This window comes from Ranitomeya variabilis, chromosome 6 (assembly GCF_051348905.1).
Source record: "Ranitomeya variabilis isolate aRanVar5 chromosome 6, aRanVar5.hap1, whole genome shotgun sequence".
Classification (NCBI taxonomy): Eukaryota; Metazoa; Chordata; class Amphibia; order Anura; family Dendrobatidae; genus Ranitomeya; species Ranitomeya variabilis.
Window position 1 is genome coordinate 99,994,680 of NC_135237.1, and position 12,850 is coordinate 100,007,529.

The following is a 12,850-nucleotide window of genomic DNA, read 5'->3' on the forward strand; positions in this document are numbered from 1 at the left end:
CACCATCTTTAAGGCCAAGAGGGCCCCAAGGCCGAAACTACAGGGATAGACCATTTCGTGATGACCAAGGGAGACCTCTGTGTTGGGAGTGTGGCAACCCTGCCCACATGAGAAGAGATTGCCCCCACAAGGAGCACCCTCGGAGACTCCCTCCTCCACACTCATGAAGTTCAGGCCAACCGGTGCCCACTTTTCCCGCCACCTGTACTTCTTCATCTTGCGGTACAGTGACTCTGGAAGTGGACAGCCAACCTCTCAAGTTCTTAGTGGACACTGGGGCGGCCACCTCTGTTATTTCTTCATCTCAGCTGCCTCCTACAATTTCCCTGTCTTCAGATTTCCTCACGTGTATTGGAGTTGAAGGCCAACAAACCTCATCACCACTCACTGTTCCTGTCTCAGCTGGCCCTTTCTCTGGTGTCTTTGCTAAATTTCTGGTGTCCGAAACCTGCCCTGTCAACCTTCTAGGAGCTGATCTCCTTCAAAGACTTCATGCTACCATCACCTTCGGTGATCAAGGGATGGAACTGCAGTTACAGGACCCTGCCTCACAACAAGGCACTGAAGATCGTTGTGTCCTTAAAGCTTTCCCTCTGATGATGATGACTCTGCAAACGACACCTTCCCTGGATTTGCCCAATTTACCTACCGCTCTGTGGTCAACTGGACCTGAAGATGTGGGTCTGCTCAAAGTGCCTCCAGTAAAAGTCCACCTCAAACCTGGGCATCCGTACCCCAGACTACCTCAGTATCCACTTAAGGCTGCCCAAGAGCAGAGCCTTGGAGTTCAGATTACCTCTCTCCTACGCTCTGGAGTGCTAATCAGATGTGTTTCACCCTGCAACACGCCCCTGTTTCCGGTAAGGAAGAAGACAGCTCCTGGAGACCCTCCGAGATACAGACTTGTACAGGACCTCAGAGCAGTCAATTCAGCCACCATCTTGGAAACTCCTGTGGTACCCAACCCAAATACCTTGCTTTCCCAAGTGCCTACTTCAGCAACACTCTTCACCGTTATTGACCTGGCTAATGCTTTCTTCAGTGTCCCGCTTCATGAAGACTCACAGTTCTTATTTGCCTTCACGTTTTAAGGATCTCAGCTGACCTGGACCAGGACACCTCAAGGTGCCCAGAACTCCCCTAACCAATTCACACATGCTATGAAGATGACCCTGGATCCGTGGGTGTTACAGAATCTTCATGTCACGCTTCTCCAGTATGTTGATGATCTACTCCTCTGTGGAACTGAAGAAACTCTGTTTGCTGCTTCTGAGTCCTTACTCCTCTTTCTCCACTCTGCCAACTGCAAAGTCTCAAGGGCCAAGGTCCAGTGGTGCAAAGAGAAAGTTGTCTTCCTCGGACACTGCATCTCTCAAGGTTCGAGACACCTCACCGAGGACAGAAAACATGCCATCGAGGACATCCCTTATCCGAAGACGTACTCTGTTATGCAGTCTTTCCTAGGACTCATTACTTACTGCAGACAGTGGATTCCGGATGCTTCAAGACTCATGCAACCCTTGTATGACTGTCTTAAAACTGGAGGACCAGATTGGGAACATGCTGAAAATCCGTATATCTATGCTCAGCAAAAGGACTGTTTTGAGGCTCTCAAGGAAGCTGTTGTCAGTGCCCCTGCTCTGGGTCTTCCTGACTACACTCAGCCGTTCCACCTCTTTGTTTCAGAGTCTGAAGGATATGCCTCTGGTGTGCTAGCACAGAAACATGTTGATCGTTTCCGTCCTCTGGCCTACTACTCAGCCAGACTAGACCCTGTTGCCAGAACTGCTCCATCCTGTCTCAAGGCTGTACATGCGGCCCATGTTCTTCTGGACAAGTCTGCTGACATAGCCCTTGGTCATGACTTGGTCATTCAAGCTGGACATGATCTCTCTGCCGTCCTTCAACAAACATCTCCTAAGCATCTGACGAGCCAAAGACATCTCAGGCTTCAATGCTCTCTACTTCTACCTTCCAACATCACTTTCCAGAAATGTACTACTATCAACCCAGCCACTTTGCTTCCACATTCTAGGGGGGAGTTACCTGAATGGTATAAGGACTTACCAGACTGGAGATCACCTGGTGACCCACATGACTGTGTAAAAGCACTGGAACAAGAAATTTCTGCACCACAGAATGTGGTAACTCAGGAACTTCTCAACCCTGATTTGCAACTATGGACTGATGGATCCCGATTTGCAGACTCTTATGGCAAGTTCCACACTGGATATGCTGTCACCACTGACACAGAAGTCCTTCTGGCTGAAGCTCTACCACCTCACCTGTCAGCTCAGGAAGCCGAACTTGTGGCCTTACAACAAGCATGTTATCTAGCAGAAGGGAAAACGGCCAATGTCTACACTGATTCAAGATATGGCTATGGAATCTGTCACGATTTTGGATTCCTGTGGAAGTCCCGAGGGTTCATTACGGCTACAGGAACCCCTGTTAAACATGCACTAAGGATTAAAGCCCTGATGAAGGCACTGGAGCTCCCCGCACAGATTGCGGTGATCAAGGTCAAAGCTCACGGGAAAGTCAACTCGAAGGAAACTAGAGGAAATCATTTAGCAGACCAAGCTGCCAAAGCTGCTGCCATAAAGAATGTCTCAGCAAAGTGGGAAGAAGAAGAAACAGCACCAGAAAAACCCTGTTGGGAAGACACTGCTACACCCGTGATGCCTGTGCTTACCAGAGCACAAACAAAGGAACAAGCAACCAAAGAAGCTACCCAAGCCAAAGAAGAACGAGATTTCCGAAGAAAGAAGAGGAAGTTGATAGAAGACATGGAAATGGAATACCCTGCCACCGGATCTGGCTGGAAGCCAGCTCGACCACCTGAAGAAAGATTGTGGGAAGAACAAAAGTTGACCTCTAGAGAAGAAAAGAAACAGTGGGAAGCTGCAGGAGCTATTCATGGGAATCGTAGTTCGGCCGGACAATACGAATTTCCTAGACTCTATAAGGTGGATGGGAAACCCTGTCTACCCAAAAGAATGTATCCAGCTGTTGCAGCATGGGCTCATGGATCAACTCATCGAGGGAAGAACCAAGCACTAGCCTGTATCAAGAAGCTCTACTGGGCCCCAGGAATCTCTACCACTGTCACAGCCTACTCAAGAGCCTGCCCAGTCTGTGCCATCTGTAACCCAACAGCCACCGCCAAGGTTCCACTTCAGCATCTTGCCAAACCAGATTACCCTTGGCAGAGAATCCAGGTTGATCATATTCAAATGCCCAAGTCAGGAAAGTATGAGTACGTCCTAGTGGCTGTGGATATGTTCTCAGGATGGCCTGAAGCCTACCCAGTGACCAATATGACTGCCAAAACTACAGCTAAGAAGCTCATCACTGAAATTTCGTGCAGATTTGGAATACCCGAAGTTGTTGAATCAGATCAAGGCCCAGCCTTCACTGCCAATGTCTACGAGGAATTGTGGCACATGTTAGGGACAGATTTGGGTCTACACACCCCTTATCACCCCTCCAGTTCAGCCAAAGTTGAGAGAATGAACTCCACAATTAAGACACAATTGCTTAAAATGAGCCAGGACCACCCACTCCCATGGCCAGATTTGCTCCCTGTGGTCTTATACCATATCAGACACACCCCACAGGGAAAACACGGCCTGACTCCCTTTGAGATTCTTTTCGGTGCTCCACCTAAAATAGGAGATATTAGGCCTCAAGAGTTGTCTGAGACAAATGATAAAGTTGTACAATTTGTGATTGCATTGTCTAAGGAACTGTCTAACACCCACTCTACAGTTTCTGCTTCTCTTCCAGAATCCACAGGTGACGTGGTCCATGACTTTGTGCCAGGAGACCTGGTGTATGTGAAAAAGTTTGTGCGCAGAGATTGTCTCCAGCCACGATTTGAAGGACCTCACACAGTGATCCTGGTCACCCCCACTGCAGTAAAACTTGAAGGAAAGAGCACCTGGATTCACGCTTCACACTGTAAAAGAGACCGAACCAGTGTTTAGTCACAGAAGTGACTGAAGGGAAATGTTGCTGTTGTTTTTGACCTTGGGACTGGGGGCCATCCTCGCCCCTACCTCTTCGGCCCCTGTTGTAAATAAGAATTCTGGCCCCACTATTCTCTGGGTAAATCTGACAGCCCCGGTGAATATCTGGCGATTTGATTTCTGTGATGTAGTCAAGTGCCTTGAGACTGAACGGGTAGTAGAGGGAACTATCCAGTTTTATATGTGTGTTACCAGACAATACAACAATAATTGTCATTATTGGACCGATGCTGCCTGGAGTACGGGGAATGATTGGGGATATAAACCTAGTGAAGCCATGTTCCCTAAGGATGGGACGGGTAGGAGTCTTCGTGAGAGAATGCATCTAACAGCCCTCCTGCAACCACTTAGGGGCTGTAAATGGGGTAGAAGCTGTCACCCCCTCCTTCTGAATCTTGAGAACGCCCAATCTGCTGATCTGCAGACGTTCGTATTGGGAAGGAATTATAATTATGTATTTAGTGCTGGACCCTATGCGTATTTAGGCCATATACAGCTCCAGGATATTAGCTCTAGACCAACCAAGGCCCCTGTTACCAGTACACCTAAAACAGGCCCAGGTGAGCGTTTGCAAACTGTAGTTAATGAAGTGATACCCATTCCAGGTCTCAGTTGGCAAGAGGTTTTCTCCATAGAAACACAAACAGCCCCAAGGAAAAACCTGTGGTTAGAATGGGTGAGATACAATGTAAGGGTTCAGAATATCTCTGTAGGATGTATTGCTTGTGCTGCTGCGAATACACACTTATACACACATGCATTGCTTTTTCCTGATGACAACACCACTGCCTGTGTCATGAATCTGTTGAAAGGTCTGAAGCCCACCGATTGCCCAGATTATGTCCCACTAATTCATGAGAGACCCAAACTAAAAGTCCCAGGAGAAGTAATCGTATTAGCTGACAATTATACCTGCTATAATTCCCATAACACTACAGGTACACCAGTAGGGATCTTCGAGACAGGTTTCTGCGAGGAGAACAGCACTCTAGATACTGACTTGCTAATCAAACATACACATTATATGTACGACATTTATTGGTTATGTGGGGATGGTAAGCTCCGTCCTAGGTTGCCTAATGCCTGGATAGGCCAATGCACCCTTGTTAAACTAGCCATGCAGTTCAAGATTTTACCTTGGGATCCAAAGATACCTGATGAACCTACCAGAAAGAGGAGAAGTCTCGATCAGCTCCATATGAGTTATGAAGAAGATCCACTAGTATATATTGATGCCATTGGAGTGCCAAGGGGGGTGCCTGACCAGTTTAAAGCCCAGAACCAGATCTATGCTGGCTTTGCTTCTATAATCCCACAGGTGCAGATTAATAAAAATGTTGAATGGATCAATTACATATATTACAGTGAACAAAGGTTTGTCAATTTTAGCCAAGATGCCTTCCAGGGTATAGTTGAAGAATTGGGCCCTAACACTAGAATGACTCTTCAAAACCGACTAGCCCTTGATATGATTTTAGCTGAGAAAGGAGGAGTTTGTGGGATGGTGGGAGAGGAGTGTTGTACCTATATCCCTCAGAACACTGGAGTGAATGGAAAAACCATGATAGCCCTTAAAAAGATAACTGGGTTAGCAGCAGAATTGAAAACTAATGCTGGAGTAGACACATCTTTCTTTTCCAGTTGGTTGGGTGGGCTCAAGGGATTCTTTCAACAAGCCTGTCTGGTACTGATTGCCCTCCTTGTAATTGGATCGATAATCCTCTGTTGTGTTATTCCCTTGTACAAAAAGGTCATTGCCAAAGCAACTCCGACTGGCACCTTCCTCATCCAAGAAATAGATCCACCAGAGTACGATGGTACTGATCTAGGGGAGATCCCGAAGTATATTCCTCTCAAGAGAGTAGACAAAACCCCCCATTCTCAGATGATGCTAAGAGATTTAGTTTAGGGACAGTGGGAGAACTCCATGTGAGGTTAGTGAAGGGTTCAGCTGCCTGGAGGCCTCTCGCTAGGGGAGAGTTTCTGAGGTGACTGGATGAAGAAATCCACCTCCACTTTCCCATCACATGGACAGTCTCGAAGGATCTTCTTTAGGGGAAAAACTTAGTGTTTAGGGGGGATTGTCAAGGTGAAAATATATTTTCTTATATACCTTTGTACTTTTATATATTTTATACTGTGAAACAATAAGTTTTCCCCTGCTAATGCAAATGTAATTGTATTTAAAGATGGCCGCCAGTGTTCAGTTTCGTTTCAGTTTTAGTGTCCGAAGCCTTAAGATTCATTTCCTCAGAAACGAAACTTAAGGAATGAGAAGAAAAGGAGGAATCCACCAGTAGACGTTCGACGAATCAGAAGGACTGAGCACTAGACGTATACTGCTTAAACCCCACCTATTGCATTCCTTTTTAGTACTGTGTTTTGGAAAATAAAGTTCAGTTGCTGCTCTGCTCCTCACTGAGGTGAATGCGGAACATCAGCTAAAATTGAATCAGCTGCGTGCCTGAGTCAGTTTAATTGGTACCAGATGTTCTGTGCTCACACTACAATTTGGAATGACTGGTGAATGAGGATTAATTGTCGTTTACGACCCCGACAAGATGAATCTGTGCTACAGTTTATGTTCATGATAAGTAGTGAAGTTCCTCCTCTACAGATAAGTGGAAAAATAAACACACAGGGAAGGAAAGCCTACATTCATCTCAGAATTTCTGGAGTGAACAGGAAAGCAGGATTAAGGAAGGTAAGTACTTCCTAAAGCATAGCTAAACTGTCAATAAACTGTGCATAAATCAATAATCCAGTATATATTGTCTCTATGCTTAATGGTTTAGTTTTTTTTCCTCTTAGCTCATGTTTGGAGAAATTAGCTGCTCTGATGACTTATATACGCTATACATAGAATATAAGGGGAAAATGTTTTCTAACATCTTAAACACAGTAAAAGGATCGATAAGGTCATATATATTTGTGTGTGTGTGTTCTGGAATGTGATTCAGCACAAACATGCTCCCTCCCTCCTCCCCTCTTCATAGACTGTGAACAAATATGATGTCAGGCATTTAGTGAACTGTACCCTGCTAAGACAAGCCTTGACATTGGAAGTTCAGAGTTAAGCTATTTAACAACACATTTCACAAACTTTATACTTCTCATCTGTCCTATTGATTTATGCAAAGATTGTTTTTTTTCTATCCCAAATTATACAGTGCACAATTCCCTATTCTTGCAAGAATTACAATATACTTTATTTTTTTTACAGGACAAAATTATTTTGAGAGCGAATTTACATAATTACAAAATGTCGAAGAAGCATCTTATGAAGTCCTCTGTATTTGAGCATTTCACAGTGACTCAAGATAATAAACATTTTGTGTGTCAGTGTATAAGTGACTCAGGAGAAAAATGCTGTGATGCCAAAATCAGTGCATACTCAGGCAGTGGTAAAAATTCTCCTTCAAGAGCTTCCAATCTAAAAAGACATTTACAATGCTCCCACCCAGAAGTTTCCAAAGCTGTGACTGATAAAGATCACAGCAGCACCAAGAAACCAGAGACCAGCACTTCCCGCCAGGCAAATAAGGAGGAAAGAGCATCTCAATCGTCAGTTACAAGATATTTTGTAAGTGACAAAGTTACTGCAACAATGACAGCAGTTGTGTTTAAAAGACAACGAGCCAGTTGTGAAGGACTGTGTACCATTAACATTATTTGCACAAACAGCTTTTACAGCTCTTAATAGAGAAATGGCTTGCAAACTTGGTGTTTCTCTGGAAAGAGAAAGTATTAGAGAATTAGTAATTGAAGCCCTTAACCAAAAGGAAGAACTTAAAAATACTCTCAAGAAATGCTTTGTATTTCTTAAAATGGATGCTTGCACACGTCACAAAGTGAACTATTTTGCTATCAAAGTTCGATATGTTTGTAACAACAAAAACATTGTTACTAAGACACTGGCAGTAAAAGATACTAAAGCTCATCACAGCAGCCAGTTTCTCCAGACCTTAGTGGAAAAAGTTCTGCAAGATTATGAACTCAATAACTAGTTCTTGCTATTGTAACTGATAATGCTTCAAACATGATAAGTAATAACATAAGATTAAACTGATGAATGAGAATAATGAAGGTGAACAGCAGCTAGAAGAACATTTCACATTCAGTATGTTGGAGATGGAAGGCCACAGTTCTGTTTCCATAGTGGAGGAACAAACAGATATTACTACAGAAGAACAGCAACATGATTCTTTACAATTAGATGATCTTGTTGAAGCTGCTTCACACCTCTTTCCTATTCATCACATGCATTGTGTTGTGCACACGCTGCTGCTGGCAATAAGAGATAGTCTGCAAGAGGGACATGCTGGAACTATGATTAGCAAAGTGAGGAGGTGCTGGGTAAGGGGCAATTGTGGATCAAGCCACTCGGTGGGGCAGCACCTATTTAATGATTGAGCGATTGCTTGAGCTGAAACCCTTCATTGTAGATATGGCCAACCCTCAGGTAACACTACATGAAGGCCAATGGACACAGGTGGCTGAATTGAAGGAATTGCTTCATCACCCATTTACAGTGACTAAAAAGTTACAAGCTGAGGAGTTAATTCCTGGCATTTTTATAAAGGAGTGGAAGAGCTTGTTGTTTTGCCTTTGCCTGTCCCAAAGAGGAGGTTTAATCGCAGATGGCATTGCTGCTTCAATGAAATGGAGAGAGACACTGCTAGAAGAAAAGTATGTTTTTGTTGAAAACTGTTTTTTTCCCACTTACTGCAGAGTGTATAATACATTGTAAATATGCAAAGTTTTTTTTGTTCTAAAGTTGTATTCCATTAAATATATTTTATGTTCTATCTAAATGGCTTGATTATTGTATCATAATAAGATTAAAAGCCTGATGTTACCATTTTACTACAGTAAATTTATCAATTGAACTTAAACCTGAGCCATGTATGAGGGAGTCAGAGTCGTGAAGTTGGAGTCAGTCGGAGTCATGGGAATTGAGGAGTCGGAGTTGGAGTCTGAGGTTTGGCTTACCGACTCCACTGCCCTGATGCACAGCCCATCCTAGTAAATGTCCCCCATCCTGATATATGGGCCTCATCATGGTATATGGCCATCATCCTGGCCCTCATCCTGGTATATGACTGTCATCTTGGGCCCCATCCTGATATATGGGCCCTCATCCTGGTATATGGCCCCTCCTGTTGTTCAATGCACACAAAAAAACGCTCCTACTCACCTTCACAGTGCTCCCACATGGCACGGTGTCCACTTCTGAAGCTGGCAAGTGCCCCCGGTCAAGAGCACGCCGACATCTGCTGCTGGCCTTTGGCTTGCACCGTGTTCTGTGGCACATGGACCTGATGGACCTGTATGCTGCAATACACTTCAGCTGAATGTGCATCCAAGGACACATCCAGTTGAAGGAGGGGCTGGCGTCGCCAGGCCCCTAAGCCACCGGGCGCCGTCCTTACGCCCCTGATTCTATTTCATCTGTACTGTGGGGTTTAGGCCATGTTCAGTGTTTGGTCAGTATTTTACATCAGTACTCATAAGCCAAAACCAAGAGTAGGTGAAAAATACAGACATGGTGATGTGATTCTATTACACTTTTCATCTGATTGTTTCATTCTTGATTTTGGCTTACAATTACTGATGTGAAATACTGACCAAATACTGCATGTATGAACATGGCTGTGGCTGCTCTGCTACAGATTTTCTACTGGACTGATTATTCAGAAGCTAAGAACCCTGTACTCATTATCTCTCATTTCTACTAGGTGGCGAGCCTTCTTTTGTAGCGTAGTTCTCATGTTCTCTTTCACATGTCTGTTATCTGAGGTTGAAGGACTGATCACTAATAACATTAAATTCCCCTAAAAAAGCTTTCTTTATTAAATACACCATGTTCCAAATTATTATGCAAATTGGATTCAAGTGTCATAAAGATTTAATTGTTTTGGTTTTTAAATAAACTCGTGAATGGTATTGTGTCTCAGGGCTCAATGGATCACTGAAATCAATCTTAAACACATGTGATAATTAGTTTTCCAGGTGATTCTAATTAAAGGAAAACTGCTTAAAAATTATGTTCCACATCATTAAGCAGGCCACAGGTTTCAAGCAATATGGGAAATAAAAAGGATCTCTCTGCTGCTGAAGAGCGTTAAATAGTGCAATGCCTTGGACAAGGTATGAAAACATTAGATATTTCTCGAAAACTTAAGAGTGATCATCATACTGTGAAGAGATTTGTGACTGAAACAGAGCACAGACAGAGTTCATGCAGATAAAGGCATAATGAGGAAGGTTTCTGCCAGGCAAATTCATTGGATTAAAAGAGCAGCTGCCAAAATACCATTACAAAGCAGCAAACAGTTTTTGAACAATTTGAAGCTGCTGGTGCCTCTGGAGTCCCTCCAACCTCAAGGTGTAGGATCCTTCAAAGACTTGCTGTGGTGCACAAACCTACTATTCGGCCACCCCTAAACAGTGTTCACAAGCAGAAATGGTTGCAGTGAGCCCAGACATACATGAAGACTAATTTTCAAACAGTCTTGTTTACTGATGAGTGTCGGGCAACCCTGGATGGTCCAGATGAATGGAGTAGTGGATGATTGGTGGATGGTCACCATGTCCCAACAAGGCTGCGACGTCAGCAAGGAGGTGGAGGAGTCATATTTTGGGCCAGAATCATGGAGAAACAGCTGGTAGGGCCTTTTAAGGTTCCTGAAGGTGTGAAAATGATGTCAGTTTCTGACTGACAACTTTCTTCCATGGTATAAAAAGCAGAAACGTGCCTTCAGGAGCAAAATCATCTTCATGCATGACAATGCACCATCTCATGCTGCAAAGAATACCTCTGAGTCATTGGCTGCTATGGGCATAAAAGGAGATAAACTCATGGTGTGGCCACCATCTTCCCCTGACCTCAACCCTATAGAGAACCTTTGGAGTATCATCAAGCAAAAGATCTATGAGGGTGGGAGGCAGTTCACATCAAAACAGCAGCTCTGGGAGGCTATTCTGACTTCATGCAAAGAAATACAAACAGAAACTCTCCAAAAACTCACAAGTTTAGATTGTGAGCCCTCGCGGGCAGGGTCCTCTCTCCTCCTGTACCAGCTGTGACTTGTATTGTTCAAGATTATTGTACTTGTTTTTATTATGTATACCCCTCCTCACATGTAAAGCGCCATGGAATAAATGGCGCTATAATAATAAATAATAATAAGTTCAATGGATGCAATAATTGTGAATATGATATCAAAGAAGGGTTCCTTCTTTAACATGTAACTTGGCCTGTTAGGATGTTTTGGAGTTAAATAGCCTTTTTGTTCAGTGAATGTGACCTCCTAATGCAAATTCCACAAATGAGCATTTTCAGTTCTTTAAAACATATCAAATGTTTAGAAATTCTACTGTGCCTAATAATTTGGAACAGTGCATTTTGAGTTTTTATTCATTTTGGAGATTATACTGTTATCATTGGGAGGTTTCTTCAATACAATTCGATGTATACTCTAACAAGTGATGACTTTTATTAGACTGACTGTCATTTGCACCAACCATTTAGGAAAATCCGAGAAAAATGTAATTTGCATAATAATTTGGAACATGGTGTACTGTATGTATTTAAAAAATACTCATATTACACACACAACAAATAAGTGAGTTTAAAACACAATAAGTACCATTCCCCAAACTAGGAATTAAATCAGAAGGATGGTCATAAATATCAAAGAGATGAGTCGTTCTAAGGCTAGTTTCACACTAGCATTTATCCGGGCTGCGGACTTCCTCCGTGAAGCCCCGCCCACTGTCACGCCTCTTCATTCAGCTCCGCCTACGGCTACATGCAGCGTGCGCACCCTATCTTTAACATTGGGTACACAGGCCATGCCGCTGTATGCGGATGCCACTGCATGCGTCGTTTTGATGGTGCGACGACCTGCGCGGAACGCAACAAGTTGCAATTTCGTGCAGATGCCGCACCGTCAAAACGCCGCATGCAGCGGCATGGCCTGCATACCCAATGTTAAAGATAGGGTGCGCACGCTGCATGCAGCCGTAGGCAGAGCTGATTGAAGAGGCATGGCAGTGGGCGGGGCTTCACGGAGGAAGTCCGCATCCCTCCGCAGCCTGGCTAAATGCTAGTGTGAAACTAGCCTTAGAGACCTAAAAACAGATTAGAATTGGAGGACGCAAAGGCTGCTCCCATGGCAGCCCCCTGTGTTTGCAAATAAATGGTTTCCTTGAAGATGAAAAAATTGTGTTTTAAAATAAAAAAAAATGTGAATACTTTTCTGTCCAATGATGACAAAAGTATTCTCGGAGTGACACCTTTATTGGCTAACCAGAAAATAATATGTTTGCAAGCTTTCAGAGCACAGTGGCTCCTTCTTCAGGCGATATTACAAATAGATTAATAAGAAAAAATCACAACATTTAAGGGATACTACAGTAGGACATTTGTTCATGAGGTGGGAGGCGTGATGCCTACTGAAGATAAGCCAAGGAAATCAAATTAGGAATTTTGTTACAAATGGAGAGGTGGTGGGAATGTTCTTCTTAAGGTACCTTCACACGAAACGACGCTGCAGCGATAGCGACAACGATGCCGATCGCTGCAGCGTCGCTGTTTGATCGCTGGAGAGCTGTCACACAGACCGCTCTCCAGCGGCCAACGATGCCGAGGTCCCCGGGTAACCAGGGTAAACATCGGGTTGCTAAGCGCAGGGCCGCGCTTAGTAACCCGATGTTTACCGTGGTTGCCAGCGTAAAAGGAAAAAAAAACAAACCGTACATACTCACCATCTGATGTCCTTCAGGTCCCTTGCCGTCTGCTTCCCGCTCTGACT